This window comes from Tinamus guttatus, unplaced genomic scaffold, assembly GCF_059628265.1.
Source record: "Tinamus guttatus ecotype Peru unplaced genomic scaffold, ASM5962826v1 Tinamus_guttatus_pri_ptg000307l, whole genome shotgun sequence".
In the NCBI taxonomy this organism is placed as follows: Eukaryota; Metazoa; Chordata; class Aves; order Tinamiformes; family Tinamidae; genus Tinamus; species Tinamus guttatus.
In genome coordinates, this window is record NW_028288841.1 from 5588951 (window position 1) to 5604302 (window position 15352).

The 15352-nt window shown below is 38.8% G+C and overlaps 1 protein-coding gene across 1 annotated transcript in view; it reads left to right on the forward strand.

Moving 5' to 3' along the window:
• Window positions 1–15352, forward strand: part of TAFA1 (TAFA chemokine like family member 1) — a 192265-nt gene that overhangs the window by 109664 nt on the left and 67249 nt on the right. The gene's annotated exons all lie outside the window — the stretch shown is intronic.

A 15352-nucleotide genomic window follows, 5' to 3' on the forward strand; every position in this document is an offset into this window, starting at 1 on the left:
GTTGCTGTGGCTGAGTGGCTGAATCTTTAGCATAGACAAAAAAAGTGACTCCTATAGGGACTTGAAGGTGGAAGAGTAATAAAAAACAATGTCCTGCTCTAAGGGAGTATGACCGCTTCCCGAAGAGTCGGGAGAGCTGGAAGATGTGTCAGCAGAGCTGCACACAATGCTGAGTTGAAGGAGGCAGCTTGCAGTGATCAATATATGTGTCTGCCTGAAAGCTGCTGGAGAAACATACGTCTTTGCCATGGCTATTAATGAATATGCCATGGGTTTCTTAACAGCTTCTGGCTTGGTGTGCTTTGGCACTTTGTGATCATGTCATGATTGAAGTTGTTCCTGAAATTGCAGTCAAAGGAGGTGGGAGACCACTAATGAGCCTGTTCTTTGGGAAATTCATCATGCAGTATAAATACCCCTCCGAGAGCGATGTCAGTGTCTGCTGTAGTCTGAGCAAAGACAGTAAATGTTGTTTTTATTTTTGCTTTTCTGCTTTTTTTTCTATACCTGGCATGAACTTAATAAAAACATTATCTTCGCTGCATGTAAATCCAATGGTGATGATGATTATGATGATGACTTAGATTAGCTAGGTTATCTAAGTGCCTAAAGATGTGAACAAGCTCTGAGAGCATCTCTGGGTGCCTAGATCCCATCAAGGTTCCAGAGAGAACAGCGTCTCAAATGAGCCCAGGCATCCTGGCTGTCCCTTGAGTTGTCTTGGTGACTTTAAAGCTTTGTCCTGTTTCTCTGCCTTTCAGGATGCAGAAAATAGACCCAGTATGTTTATGTGAATCTTCTCCCTGCATCAATACTGTACACGTTGCCGTATACGTACATGTTGCCGTGTACGTCTTTTAATATACAAACGTTGTGTTCAACCTATTTGCATTTTACGGGTGAATGGCACAGCAGATCTGTGCTCTTACAGTGCACATAAGAAATTCAAGTTTTCTGAAGCACACAAAATGTGCTCAAGTACCTTTTAAAATGAATTTTTTCCATTCTTCAGTTACTCAGAATGTTAGGGCAGAAAATTACCAATCTAGCCAAGAGAACTCTCCACACAGCAGAAAAATAACAAGTTGACCAGACAGAGATGATGACCTATAGTGAACTTATGCCAGACAATCATTATTTAAAACTTTAACTATTTGGCAGTCATTTTTCCCCTGTAAGGATTTTCTGGGTCATGTTTTAATTCTGTCCACAACAGTCTGGGCTGACTGAAACATGAAGCTGTAGCTGTGATTAAAAAAAAATAATTGACAGGAGGCAAAGTAACATTGGGGCTGTATGCAATTTTGTCATTTATATATATATATATATTTTTTTTTTCAAACTGCATTACCAGTGAAGAATATAATTGTGTGTTTGCTTTTCCGAAAGAATGACTGAATACAGCAACGTAATGTAGCAGGCAGACGCATTGATTTTGAATTCCCCTTACTCTAACGTGGAGCATCGTGTGTACAATATATGCATGGGTTGGTCAACTGGCCAGTTTGCAGAAAAGCTGGTGAAGGTCATCTCTACCTTTCCCAAAAGAATGAGGCTTTCTGCACAGTCTGTAACAGAAAGTTAGGTTTGTGTGGGCTTTTCTCTATTTTTTTTGTTTGTTTTGGACCCTTTCAAAGACACTATCGTTCTACATGTGCCTGGGGGCCATGTGAAATGCCTTATGAAAATGATATTTTGTCTGGGATGATACATTATCCATGTTCTGGCAAAACAGTTCTTACCAGAACAATGCCAATAAAACTAGATGGTGGAAGGGAGGTGAGGAGGGATAGCTGGTTTCATGAAAATTCCAGTTTTCTCTGCTTTTCTGGATGAAGCAAAGAAACCTGGCTTTTTTTATTGACTTCGGAAATGTGCTAGCATTGTGTAAAAGGGACCCCTAGATAGAAATCAATTTTTCGTTGTTCTTCTCTTTTCTATTAAGTGAGCTCTTTTGTAATGTTACTTTTATATCCTATAATCATGGTAATTATGTTTTGCTGAATCTTTCACAGTAGGCTAACATTTAGTAACATTTACCTCACTGTGCTGGGACTTGAAATCTTCCCTGCCATCAGACGCTAATACGGTTATATTACTGTGGCAGTATGGGAGCTTAGCCTAAGTACAGTCGTTACTTATTACTGTTGTTACGTTTGGCAAATTACTTCTGGTCATTATGGATAGTGGAAATCAGAAGGTCAGTGCTAAGCAAACCATGAAGAATACATAAGCCACAGATATTTTTAAATATCCGCCCAAAGTTAGGATTCTAACTTGGTCAGCATCCGGCAGTCACCAGGGCTCACTTTCGGTGTCGTGCTTGTGGCAATTTTTATTTCTGTGGAAGGTCCCTTGTGCACCTTCTCAACAGAATGTATGTGCCCAAAGTTAACTCAACCAGATGAATTCTCCTAAAGGCTAATATTAGGATAATCCTGCCAGCTTGTTTCTGTAAGTGTTGGACTATTCAGCTCCCTAGTATCATGAGATGAATGCACGAATGCAAAGGAAAGAGTAGGGGGGAAAAAAAAAAAAAGAACTGATGCCTTAGTTTCTTTAGTTTCTTTAATGTGTTCTGGGAAATAAACGCATAACCCCTTCTCTCCCTGTCTTCTGCTCACTTGCCCTTCCACTTTACAAATGTTATTGCACACTCTTCTGTAAATAATCACCATTTAACTCAATTGAGGCACTTCAAGTCAACAGCAGAACTTGTACCAACTGTTTATTTCTCATTAGATTCTTTCAGTCTGGCCTGCTGTCATCATTCCAAGCAGGATTTTCAGCTGGCAAAAAGCAGCTGAGGAAATTTCTGTGTTTTAGGAGATACTACATAATAAATATACTTTGTATAAGGTATCTAGGAGGGCATCAGGTGCTTGAAGTGCTCCTTCAGAAATCACAGATCCTGGGCTGTCAGCAGGAGACCTGAAGCAGATCATGCCTGCTAATTATAGCTCAGTAAATTAGAGAGCAGACCTTAATTTTTGTATTCTCATATAGGGTTCGAATGAGAGTGATCAAGTTGACTGATACTTTAAAAGCATTGTTGATGCTTTTTGTTGTTCAATGTCTTCTCAGATTCTTTAGCTGGGAAATACAGTCACTATGGTTTCTGCCTAAGGCAAGTTCTGTGATACACCCTGCACACTTAACATCCCTTCTCTAGGAGAGCAAAGCTGGAGTGATACTTCTCCCTGCAAATGGAATGGCACAAAGATGCTTCAGAACAGCATAATTTTGAGCTTCTGTGTGCCCTTTGATGGCTTATATTTGTATTTTCTCACAGACCGGACAGGAAAGCGGTGCAGCCCGGTGGGGTGCAGTGGGGTAGCTCCTCTTGCTCTGGCAGAGTAAGGATTTTGTGCTCAAAACAGCACAAAAACCCACTCAGGACTGGCCTGACCTCTTGGGTCATTGCAAAGGATGCTTGGGCTATAGTGAAGGTGAAGAGGTTGTAAGAAAGGCAGGTTCCCATGGGTGCCTTGCTCAGCACTGTGAGTGCTCAGGAGTGAGAACTTGGGAGGAGTATGTGCTTTGTTTGGTTCTCCCTTTTTTAGGATGTTTCGTAGTTTCTGCCCTCAGAAGCTGGGTGGTTCCCAGGGAAATGTAGCTTGCTTTCTTCTTGAACAGCTAGCTTAGCACTGAATCTCCCAATGCTTGAACACTGCACTGTAATGTTCTGATAGATTCCTAGTGCCTCCAGATCTGGAAGAGAACACTGATATATACAGCATCTGACTATAGGCTTTGTGCTGCAGCAGGCCTGTAATATAAGAAAAGTCATTATTGATTTGTAGTGCTTTTAGCATTTCTTTACCCTCCCACAACTCTGCTTCTAGGTCTCTGACAAGCAATTGGCTCTCAGGTCCTGGAGTAGGAATGTGTAAGACAAATCTAATAAAGGATTTAAGGATCATGGCAAAGCTTGGGCAAAAATCAGGTACCTGTGTCTGAAATTGCATCTCAGAAAGCTCAGTCAACTACCCAGTTCTGGAGATACCTAAATATTTTGATTTATCAATGTGGCAGGAGTGATTGGATCAACTGTGTCAGGACTTCTAGAAGCAGGGACCAAGATCCAGGGCCTTCACCTTCACAGAGGCCTCAAGAGAGGAAATAGCCTTTCCTGACAACTGAAAAGTTGTAGCCTCGGCCATAAGTATTTGCTTGTTTTACTTGAAATGCCATTTTTAGCCAGTTTTGCACATTTTATAAATATCTTCCATGCCAAATCACCCATGGAACGTACAAATCATCCCAATTGTTAAATTCATTAACCTAACAAACTGTAGACAAAAAGCCACATTTAAAGCATGCATCCTAAATAGTATTCTCATTATGTGTAATCAGATTAGTCCCTAATCAAATTTGATTTGGAGCTTGGAGCAAAAGGTAATGGTGTATGACCCATGATATAAAAGAGGGATAGATGAAGTAAGTACCTAGTATCACAACACCTCTGCTTTCTGCTGTGCCAAGTAATTCTCTCCTTTCTGATGGAAAGGATCATTTCAGTGTTTCCTAGATAAATTTGTACTTGCTTAGCTCTTTACCTCAGCTCTTCACACACACATGACATCTGCTAAGATATTTACAGATACGCTTCCCAGCAGCTTGATGTTTCTGCACGTTCATGTCACTGATGTAACTTTAATAGCGTGGACCAATAATAATTATCAAGTCTATTACTGTTGTGCCAACAGACCAAGCACTGATGGGATACTGGGGTTTGAGACATGGTACAGACAGAACAGGAGAAAGCCTCTGCCTCAGAAAGTTTAATATAAGTAGAAAAAGAGGGAAGGGGGAATAACATGGACAGAGAAGGAAAAAAAATGAATACATGGAGACAAATATCTGAGTCAATTCCTTCCATCCTAGAAAATTCTAGAAAGATTACAGCAGCTTTTCTAGTTGTTTCATTTTGCCTGTAGCTGTATGTCATTCGTCCATTGGCTGGTGACCACTTTCTAATCAAAGCTGTAGCTGTTCATGTGACAAGCAAATATCATATTCCAAAGTTTGTTTAGTGCTGTAGTCCTCTATCAATCATAAGAAGAAGGTATGCAAAACTGCCAGAAAAATGTTCATTTAAAAGAAAAAAAGAAGGCAAGAAGAATGGTTAACAATATTGAAAAACAAACAAACAAAACCAACAAAAATCCCTCTGATATTTAAATATCCCAAAGTGGGATTGTCAGCTCTTTGGAAAAAAGAGACAAAACCTGTTAAAAGTGTCGCCAAGGACATGCAGTGAGGTTGCCGCAAAGCAATTTAGCAGATAAGAGAGTGCACGGTGGTGCTGAGGTCACTGCAAGCCTGCTCATATGCTGCTGCCAGACTGATTTGTGATGGGGTTTCAGATACCCAATATTTGTTGCTGTCTGTCTGCAGCAGCTAATGCGCTATCAAGAGCCCATGTATATTATCCTGCGGTGGGGTAATACATGCTTTTCCTTATTCTCTCTCCTCACTGCAATCGACTTGACTGACAGTGCAAATTTCTGTTTATGAATTTGCAAGTGCTCATTCCCTTTTACTTTTTTACTTTTGCTATTTCGTGTAAAATTGATGACTTCAGTATGTAAACAAATACTTGTTTAAAACCCATTGATCTGCAGGCAGTTTGTATTATTTAATCAGATTTGCAATTGCTGTGCAAGGTAATGGCTGCACCCTGCAATTCTCAAAACAATCTGCGTAAGGCGTTTGGTGTTTTTGGGTTTGCAGAAGCCATTATAAAGCCATCATTATTAATCTGGCGCAGACGGCAGAATTTGCTAATGAAAGTTAAGGACAGAGTGACTATAAAACACAATGATTTTTCATAAATTGCGCCTAAAAGTAAGATGCTTTTCTTCCCCCACTTCCCTCAGAGTTGAAAAAGTCATCCATTTCCTCTCCATCTTTGCAGTCGTTTTCTTTTCTTCAATTTTCTCAAAGAACTGGAAGTTAAAAGAAAGCAAGTCAGACCAGACTCTTCGGATGGATCCAGTAAATGAATGGGATAGCTCTTTTACGGTTCTCCTTTTTAAGCTACTGAAGTTTTATTTTTTTACTTTTGGGCCCTTTTAAGAAAATGGCAATTTTGATATTGACTTCAATAAGGTTCTGTGTTTCTCCTCCTAGAAGAAAAGGTGGCTATGCATTTTGAACTGTGTCAAAACTTGTCTATTTGCTAAAATGAAAGAAGCAAATTCTCCTAGTTTAGGAATTATCTATAAATTCTATGCACTGGAACAAGCTGCCTAGGGAAGTGGTGCAGTCACTGTCCCTGGCAGTATTCAAGAAACGTGTAGATGAGGCACTTAGGGACATGGTTTAGCAGGAATGGTATTGAAGGGTTTATGGTTGGACTTGATAATCTTAAAGGTCTTTTCCAACTATTATGATTCTATGATGAACAGCCTCTGTGCCGAGCTCCGGAGGTTTTTGGTGACAGTAACTGGGGTAGGTTTGGCTCCAATAAATCCCTTCATGTTGAAAACTGGGAATTGGTTGTACGTGTGTCATGTAGGAAGACACACAGCTTGCAGTTTTCTCTTAAGGCATGCACAGCATCTTAGCAGCTGGTCTACAGAGCAGGAGCTTCAATGTATATATGAGAAATCAAAAATGCCAGAAGGCAGAGGGCAAGGGGCATCTTATCAATGAGAGAGGTGGCATTTTGAAGAGAGAGTTGGTCTACTGCAGGGAACCCCTTGCAGTTTGAAGAACAGAAATTGTGAAGAATAGAAATACAGTAGTGAAAGACTGTTATTCCTGTTGTTCTCCTTTTCTGAAATGTAAAACAACTTGTTATTACTTTCCTCGGATAACTAAACCGTTGCTAACTTTAGATCTGGGCACTTTACTGGACAACTAATAAATTAGCTGAAAAAGAGGAGCTAGCTCGGAAGAAAAGAATTTGGGTCAAATACTATAAATAGTTTGCAATGAAAAATATAGGAGCATAAGTTAAAGCCACTTCATGGGAAATGTTGGAATGTTTCATTTCAACACTTTAACCATACAACTTCTTAGCTTTTCATTTTAAATCTATATTTTTGGTTTAAAAACACTCTAAACACTAAAAAGAAAACAGTCTTTCATTGGGAAATTGAACAAACAGAATCAAAATGAAATATTTCTGTTGGGTGTTTCAGAGCATACCTGGGCTAAATGTGGAGTATTAGTGGCTGAAAAAGCCTATGCATCTTGACCTAAGCTGATTTCCTGCTGGATCTAGGAAGAGGCTGTTTTCCACCCTCCCTCTCTATTGCAGCATTCTTGCAGCATTGCATTTCCTACAGGGCTTTTGTGAGAGTGGACTGGCTTTCCTGGAAGCAAATCCATCTGTCTGTGACCAATGAGAGAATTTTTTCTGCAGAAACATTTTGTGCTTAGGTTCTTTTTGAGGCAGAACATGAAGAAAACCGTGTTGCGCAAAACTACTGTGCAGATTCCATCCGATACACAGTTATTTCAAATATGTTTTTGTCAAAGCTCTGTTTCTTGCAGTAAATGTAGGCTTTAGATTCTGGTATTGTTCTATAAGTAGTGGCAGCACATGCAGTTCCTTGGGATGGCACAGGATTTAGAGGCAAGTGGTGAACCTTTGCTAGCACCAAAGCCACCAAGGCTTGTGAGTTAGCTGCAGTTAATCAGGGTTCCTGCAGAACCCCTGTAATCTCAACCATTGCTTTTTTTCAGCTAAGTTGGCTCCTGTCTGGAAAAACACACCCTAAAGGCTGCACCGACACTTTCACTGCTTTCGGAAAGCTGTAAAATTTTAGTGCCGCCCTCTCTACCCACATCTCTCTCAGCGATGTTGAAAACTTCTTGAGGAATGTGAAGAGCAATTTGCTGCACAGGCAGCAGAGGCAAAAATGAAATATTTTTGCTCAGGACACAGCTGTTTAAGTGGGTGTTGCACATCTATTGCTTACTCTGTAAAGGAGTGAGAAGACGGGCAGCGCCTGCCTTCTGTTCCGCTTGCCGTGACTTGCATCATGCTGCAAGACTATAAGGTCAGGAAGAAAAAGCAGCGCCCATCCAGCACCCCTGTCCTCACCCTCTTCTTGCAATGGTTGTGGGCAGAAGGGAAGCAGGCGGCTGTGCCCCCCAGCATGGTTCCCTTTCTCCAGCCACCCTTGGCATCCTTCCTACTGTTTTGTTTTGTTTTGGGCTTTTTTTTTTTTTTTTTTGATTCAGTTTTATCTTACTGTTTTTCTTTTTGGGAGAAGAGACGTCTCCATGAATGAACCCGTTTTTTTGTCTGTTCTTTCCTCCTCTGCTGTGGTTTTGTGGATGTGTGGTGGGGCAAAGAGAGAGAAAATCTAGATTCTTGTAGTGTTATGGGAGAAGCAAACAGAGAAAAGTCTTCATGAGGAAAAAAAATTACAGATTTACACCAAGTTAGAATAAAACATTTCCTGGGTGTGTGAATGTTATTGTATAGCAAAAGAGCATTATATGGAAATATCATTCAAGTTCTATGCCCAAGTCCCGGTTTAACTTTAACTAAGTCAATAGAAGAAGATTGCAGTGTGCTCAATGGAAGTAGGATGTGGGTCTATAAAAGAGGTTTTCTTTTCACAGGGGACACAGCTTTGCTATTTGTACTCTTTGTTTCTCAGAAACGTCTCTCAGAGGTACTCACACGTTCATTTCCCTCGCCAGAAACATTGATTAATGATCTCTTTTTAAGCTCTATTATTTGATTCAGCTCCCTAATCCAGTACACATGTGCGTAGTTCTGAAAATCCAAATTGTCACCACATTCATCCAGGCTGGTATATGTAGACTTGGAACTGTCCTGGAATCTGACAAATCAAATAATTTTAATGAACCACAGCAAACAGTTCATGTTGAAACAGCTGTAAGCACAATATGCAAATCATGTTTACTGGTAGCTTATGCTCCAGAGAAATAATCTTTATATGACTGCTTTATTATTTACAGTAGTTTCAAAATTTAATTTTGGTCAACATTGACAGATGCCATCCATGTTAATACTTGGACTGCTGTATATGGAAAATGCTAAACATACGCGACGGTCTCGTGGTTGTGGGTTGATAATGTGGTTGACAAATGGGTTTAACAATATCCACTCATTTCTGAGCAGTCGGCTAAAATTCACCTGAGGTCTCAGTAACAGAATGAAGAGGAAGGTCAGAGGAATATGAATGAAGAAGAAATAAAGGAATGACTCCAGAGAGCAGTGGGTATAATAAAAGCATGACAGAGGATGATTAATTATATTTTAGAGTCAGATAATTCCCAGAGAATATCTGTGCGTGATAAAACTTTCTAACCTTTTGAGTTGTAATTAAATGAGAGATATACTAATCTGGCCAAGTAAAGACTATTTTGTTCCTAAAATAGCACTAATGCACATATTAAAAATGTGTTATTTTAAATAAGCAATCCTACCTGGCATGAGTAAAGTTAGAGGAATTAAATGCAAATGACCGAATAGGGAGTAAAACTATCAAATTAAAAGAAAAAAAATGCATGAGATGATTGCATGAGATTTGAATTACAATGTGTAAGATGCAAAGAACAGAATTACTAGGGACAGCCACCACTGGAAGACAGAGGGCTCTAAAATTCTTCTTTATTTTTATCACATTTCCTTGGTTTTGAAGATGACCCACACAGATGCACATAAATTCTTGCATACAGGCGGTCAGTGAATTTAGTTGCTCTATTAGCAGCAACATGGGTTTCTGGTAAGGTCCTGAATTGTTGATTAAATACAGGGAGGGTGTATAAATTATGTTTTCATCTCTTTCAAGTTGTCGTGCTGATTTGTATGGTGGTTCTTGGGAGCCCCAAGCTGCTGCTCTCCCACCTGACAGCAGCAGGTCAGGTGCAGCTGAGCGGCTCCAAAGGCTTTTGCTAGGACAGATGCATTGGCTTCCTCTTCTTCACATCCTTGGATTATCTCTTTTGAAATTAGGGTGACTGCCGCAGTTTTGCATAATGAATTGAGTGTTCTTACCAAAAGAAATAATCCAGAAATTATGTTGGCTGTTCCGTTTCTCTTTGATATTTAATTAGATAAAAATACTCATTGGCTATTGGCTATTTTTAACCATATTGAAATATGGAGTATTTTATTGAGGCAATTGGTCATCCAAAAAAATAAGGTTTGACTTAAATTGTGTCTTAATGGGAGCATTTCCTTTCTAATGAATCAGATTGTATCATAGAAGTGCTAGCATACAATAACGTCTTTTATTCATGCTCTGCTTAACAGAAACATATCATTTGGCATTAAAATATGAATTTCCTCTAAATCTGTGAAAATGGTTAAGCACTTCGTCAGTCATTATGCATTGTGACTCACTCATGTACATCATTCTAGTATTTTTCAGGTTTCTGAAGCATTTTTTGTTTGTTTATTTTTTGTTTATATATATATATATAAATATGTGAATATATATATATGAATATATATATACATATACATATATATGAATATATATATATAGTGTGTGTGTATATGTATATATATAGTGAATTATGCCGATTTCACCCCAGTCTCACACTTCCAATGTTGCAGGCTTGATCAGCAAAATTTTAAATCAAAGTAGTCCCTGGGGCTTCTTAGATTAAAGTCAAAAAATGCAGCTCAGCTGTTTATATACAAACATGTGGCACTTACAATGAAAGAACTACCCACAAAGCCAGTGTCACTATAGTAACCTGCATTCATAAAGATCTGCGTTTAGCTGTGGTTAAAGCCAAGCATATATTTGTTTCACAGAGACAATCCTGTTCTGGAGATAGACAGTAGATAGATGGTAACAGCAAAGACATGGAGACTACAAATAAACAGCCCACCTCTTTATTATAAATAGGGGAGTAAAAATCATAAAAAGGTGTATATAAATATATATATATCCTCTCTTTCTTCTTTTGAAGATGACACCCGTAGAAGGCAAACATGTAAGTCATGCAGTAAAGTTTAATGGACTTTGTTGTAAGCAAGAGAGTAAGATAAACATTTTTTAAAAAAGAAAAAGCATTTAAAAATTTGTTAGATTATCTCTTGTAGTTTTAAGGTTTTCCCTTCATAATTTCTTTTTTGGGTTCTGGAAAAGACTTGGGATTACAAACACCAGGGGCACGTTTACCTGAGAAAGCAGCTCTGACTGTTAACAGTATGCAGCCTCCCAGGGAAGAGAGGGGCTTGGGAAGTGTTATTTCAGTCCAAAGTCAGCAGGGAATGCAGGTGTTGGCCATGGTAGGACTCATTGGCCAAAGTCCCACTGTGCCCAGAGCACCAGTTGCTCCAGCAAGGCCGCAGGGAGGGAAATGCTCTCCAACCAATGACGGTTCTGTAGCTCCCGACTGCTACAAGTAGCAGAATTAGGGTATTTGACTACAGCGGAGCTCGTGTGGATTCCTCAAGCAAGAGAAAACAAAAAAATATAAGAACAAACTGAAGGAAGATAGAGGAAATAAAAGAATGAGTGAATTTACAGCTTAATCAGAAGGTCCTCAGTGGTTTGTGTGAGTTGCAAAAGGAAAGCTTCTGATGCACTTTGAGGAGGATTTGCTAAAGAGAGGGTTGCTTCCCTCCCGCCCTTCAACTCTATAGCTCTTTGGAAGCAAAAATAGCTGCTAATCAATAAAAACCTCCAGTGGGAATAGAACATTGCCTGGAAAAGATGTTCTCTCTGGTTTATGGCCTTGCAAGCTTATGCAACTGCATCATTTCAGTCACTGGGTGCTATGTTCTTCCCGTGAGCAGAAACGTCAGCCTTGTGAGCCTCAATCCTCCTGCATTGCTTGGTACCTGCAGAAAATTGAAGGGTACGCAAGATTATTCCCTCTATTTTGCTCTTGAGCGATATTATTTTAGTTGCATCCAGATATCCTCCACTGAGACTGAAAAGCTCTTGCTTCTGGTGCACTGCGGGTGTGGTAGGCAGAGGAAAGGTGACATCTTGGAGCTGGGGGCCCTTGGCACCTTGCTGAGGAAGAGGTACCTGGGTGAAGCCAGCAAGAAAACCTCAGCTGCCCTGAAGAAGAGTGTAGGATTTGCTCAGCATCTCTGGACCTTCACTATTCTTCAGGGAAAAATAGAAGAAAGCCTTCAAATTTTACCTGGGCAGCTGCTTGCTTTTTAAAATTGAAACCAAAAAAGTATGATTATTTTTGGTTGAGATGAGTGGGTTTGAGTCCAGAAATCCATACAATATTGACCAATGATTTGCCATGTTCAGGATAATTTTGGCACAGAGTTTGTTCTAACCCAGCTTAATACAAGCTGGTGTTTTTCTCAAGCCCCTGGCATTATAATGCTGCCATCAGATTCATATTCACGTGTTTTTTTTACCTCCAAAGGCTGCTTTTCTATTCTGAAATGAAAAGATGAAATATTAGGGTATAAAATCATTGTGTGAATAATTAAAAGCAAGGATGTGCGCTGTGTGGTAGCTCAAATCACCTGAGTCTGATGTGGCTAGAAAACAAACAAAAAACAGATTTAATAACTCACTGGCACAAAAGCTTGTAGTAGTTAATACATTACATGTCTCTTTGGTCTGTCTGACCTGGTACCTATTTACTGCTGCCTGGGCTGCCAACAACCCTTCGTGCATGGAAGCATTTCTGCAGGAAAGAAGCTGTATCCACAGTGTTTCTGTGACTTTGAAATAAAAACAGTGTAAGTCAGCTTGAAATTAGCTGCATTTTATTACATCTGAAAACAGGAGTATAATTTCATAAGAACGGCACAAAGCTATCAGTTGCCATCTTCTTTACATCTAAAAGTTTAATGCAAGCCATCGTATGTGGATGGGGAAAAGGAGTGAAAGTCTGGGTACGTGGAGGGAAAGCTAACGTATGTCAGGTGGAAGGGCTCATTTCAATAGTGTGATAGTTCCATCAGATCTAAAGTAGAACAGAGAAAGTGAGTAAAAATGTAAATTACTTATAAATAGAAAATTGAAAATAGAAAAGTAGGCAACAGCACAGCTGGGATATAATATTCATAATGACACGTTCACAACATAGAACAGAAGTTGAAAATTTTGTTCCTAAATCAATAAAGAATTAAAAATGGTACACTTTACCCCAGTCAAATAGCTCTTTAAATTTCCATTTCAAATAAAGTGAAAGCAGGTTGCCATGACTACTGAGTGTTATTGAATATCTTCATATCTGTATAATTGCTGAATATTTGTAGACAAACAGCTGAAATGCATCTTTTACTTTCACCTGAGAACTTAAAAGATAGCTAATTTTTAATATGATTCCCCAGTGTTTTTGTGAATAATTGGCTCAACATTAAGCTACAATTATCTGTATCCAGACAAAAGATAAATATTCAAGAAGCTGTCATACATACATCACAAATGGTTATCCTTATGCATTAACATACAGTTACCCCAATTACATAGATAAATTAGATAAATCAAGGGCTGCTAAAATGGTTGACATGATGCTATGAAGGTTGTATTTGGGTTGTTTGATCCTTGCTTCCAAAAATGGGTAGCTTTAGCAGGGGAAAGTGAATCTCTTCAGCGTAGCTGCAGACATTTGGTGCATGGAAAGTTAACAATTTTCCTCTGTTTGTCAAGGACCTTCTGTGCAGCTATTTTATATTGTTTTTGTCCATTGTGTCTCCCATTGGCAGATGGAAGATCAGATCTTACAGTCATTGCTTGTGTGATATTTTGCTTGGGAGTTTTGTTTTTTTTGTTGTTTTTTTTTTTCTCTAAATTTGTACTGAAGATTTCAGTTAAGCTTTTCATATGCAAAATTAGATGTGAAATTTTGACTCTTTTCATATATTATGCATATACTCGCCTCTATTTGCCTGCTAATTGCAGCACTTCCTACTGTCATAGAACCAATCTGTTTCATCCTGGATAAGCAAGAATTGCCCCCAGTGAGGTAACTCAGATACCCGTAGCTTTGCTAATGTTACAAATCTTTAAGTTTTGTTTGTTATCATCTCTAAGTTATTAGCACAGCTGTTAATTAAAGGAGAGCCTCTTGCATCTTGCCTGTGACATGCCTTTGAGAAGATGAGGTCCTAGAACTAGAAGGAAAATATGTGAAAAAAGTATGAATCATTTCCCTACTTTCCATCCAATTTGGAAATATAATTAAACATTAAACAAACCAAAAGCCCTGCTACTCTTGTCTCTTTGTTCTTTTAACCATACCTGAAGAGCATAACTAGGAGTAGATAGGAGTAAGGGTAGTCCAGGAGAAGGGATTTGGAATAGTATTGAACAGTAGCCTTATTCATATAAGACCAGTAAAAGAATTGATAAAACACAGCATAGTAAGTGACAGATCTGTGAGGTACCAGGAGCTTTAAGCTCAAAGCTGTGCAAGTAAATTCCTGAGTAATTAATGTATGAAGAAAGAAAGTTCACAGAGTAGGTGGAAAAGGCTGAAAGATCTGTGTAATATTCTGCCTTTGTGCCACCACTACTTGTCCTGTTCTAGAAACAGCATTGCTTCTTCTATGAAAATTTTGAATATGTATGTATTTATTACTCACCAGCAACAAAAAAAAAATATATAGTCCTTACTAGCTAGCTATTATTAGCAGAATGACAGAACTTCAAAGCAGGGATTGCTTAAAAGTCCTGGCAGCACCTGAAAGTACAGATCTAGTTCAGAGTTTGCAGTTACTCCCTTGGTACAAAACTAATTACCCAAAATCCAACTTCGATTGTACTCCAACTCTGGAAATAATTTAACCGTATGCTGAACTCTAGCAGTGGAAAGATTATTGCCTACAGCTTGCTTTCTATTAAAAGAAGAGGTGTTTTCATTAAAGGTAGAAAGCTTATTTTACTTCATTTACTTTACTTCAGTTGGTCCGGTTTAGTTATTTATTCAGGATTCATGATTCATGTATAAATCAGCATGTACTTTATTTACATAATTCTGGTCTAATAATAATAGGAAGAAAAATGTAGCATTAAGATCTTTGGTCTTCCTCCCAATCCTTATGTCTCTATAGAACACTAGGTTAGTCTTCGAGTCACTTAGGAGTTTTCTGTCAAACTATATTAGTCTCTCTTCAGATGCCACTCAATTTAAAGTTCTCTTCCTTAAAGTTCACTTAATTGTATCAATGGTATTTCTTTCTCTTTTACAGAGTCTTTGGAGAAAACTCCACATCTTCGATCTCAGCTTTTTTTCGCTACCCCTTCTCTTTCTTTGTCCAACATACATGTGCCTCTGTTATTAAGCAGACAGTTCTTCTTAAGCAGAAAAATTCATACAAATGACATTCTCATTTATTCATCTGTACTTTCTTTGTATCATACATCTTTCCCTATGACATTAAAGAAAGCAGCTCGGTTGCTCCATGTGCAAGTGTGCC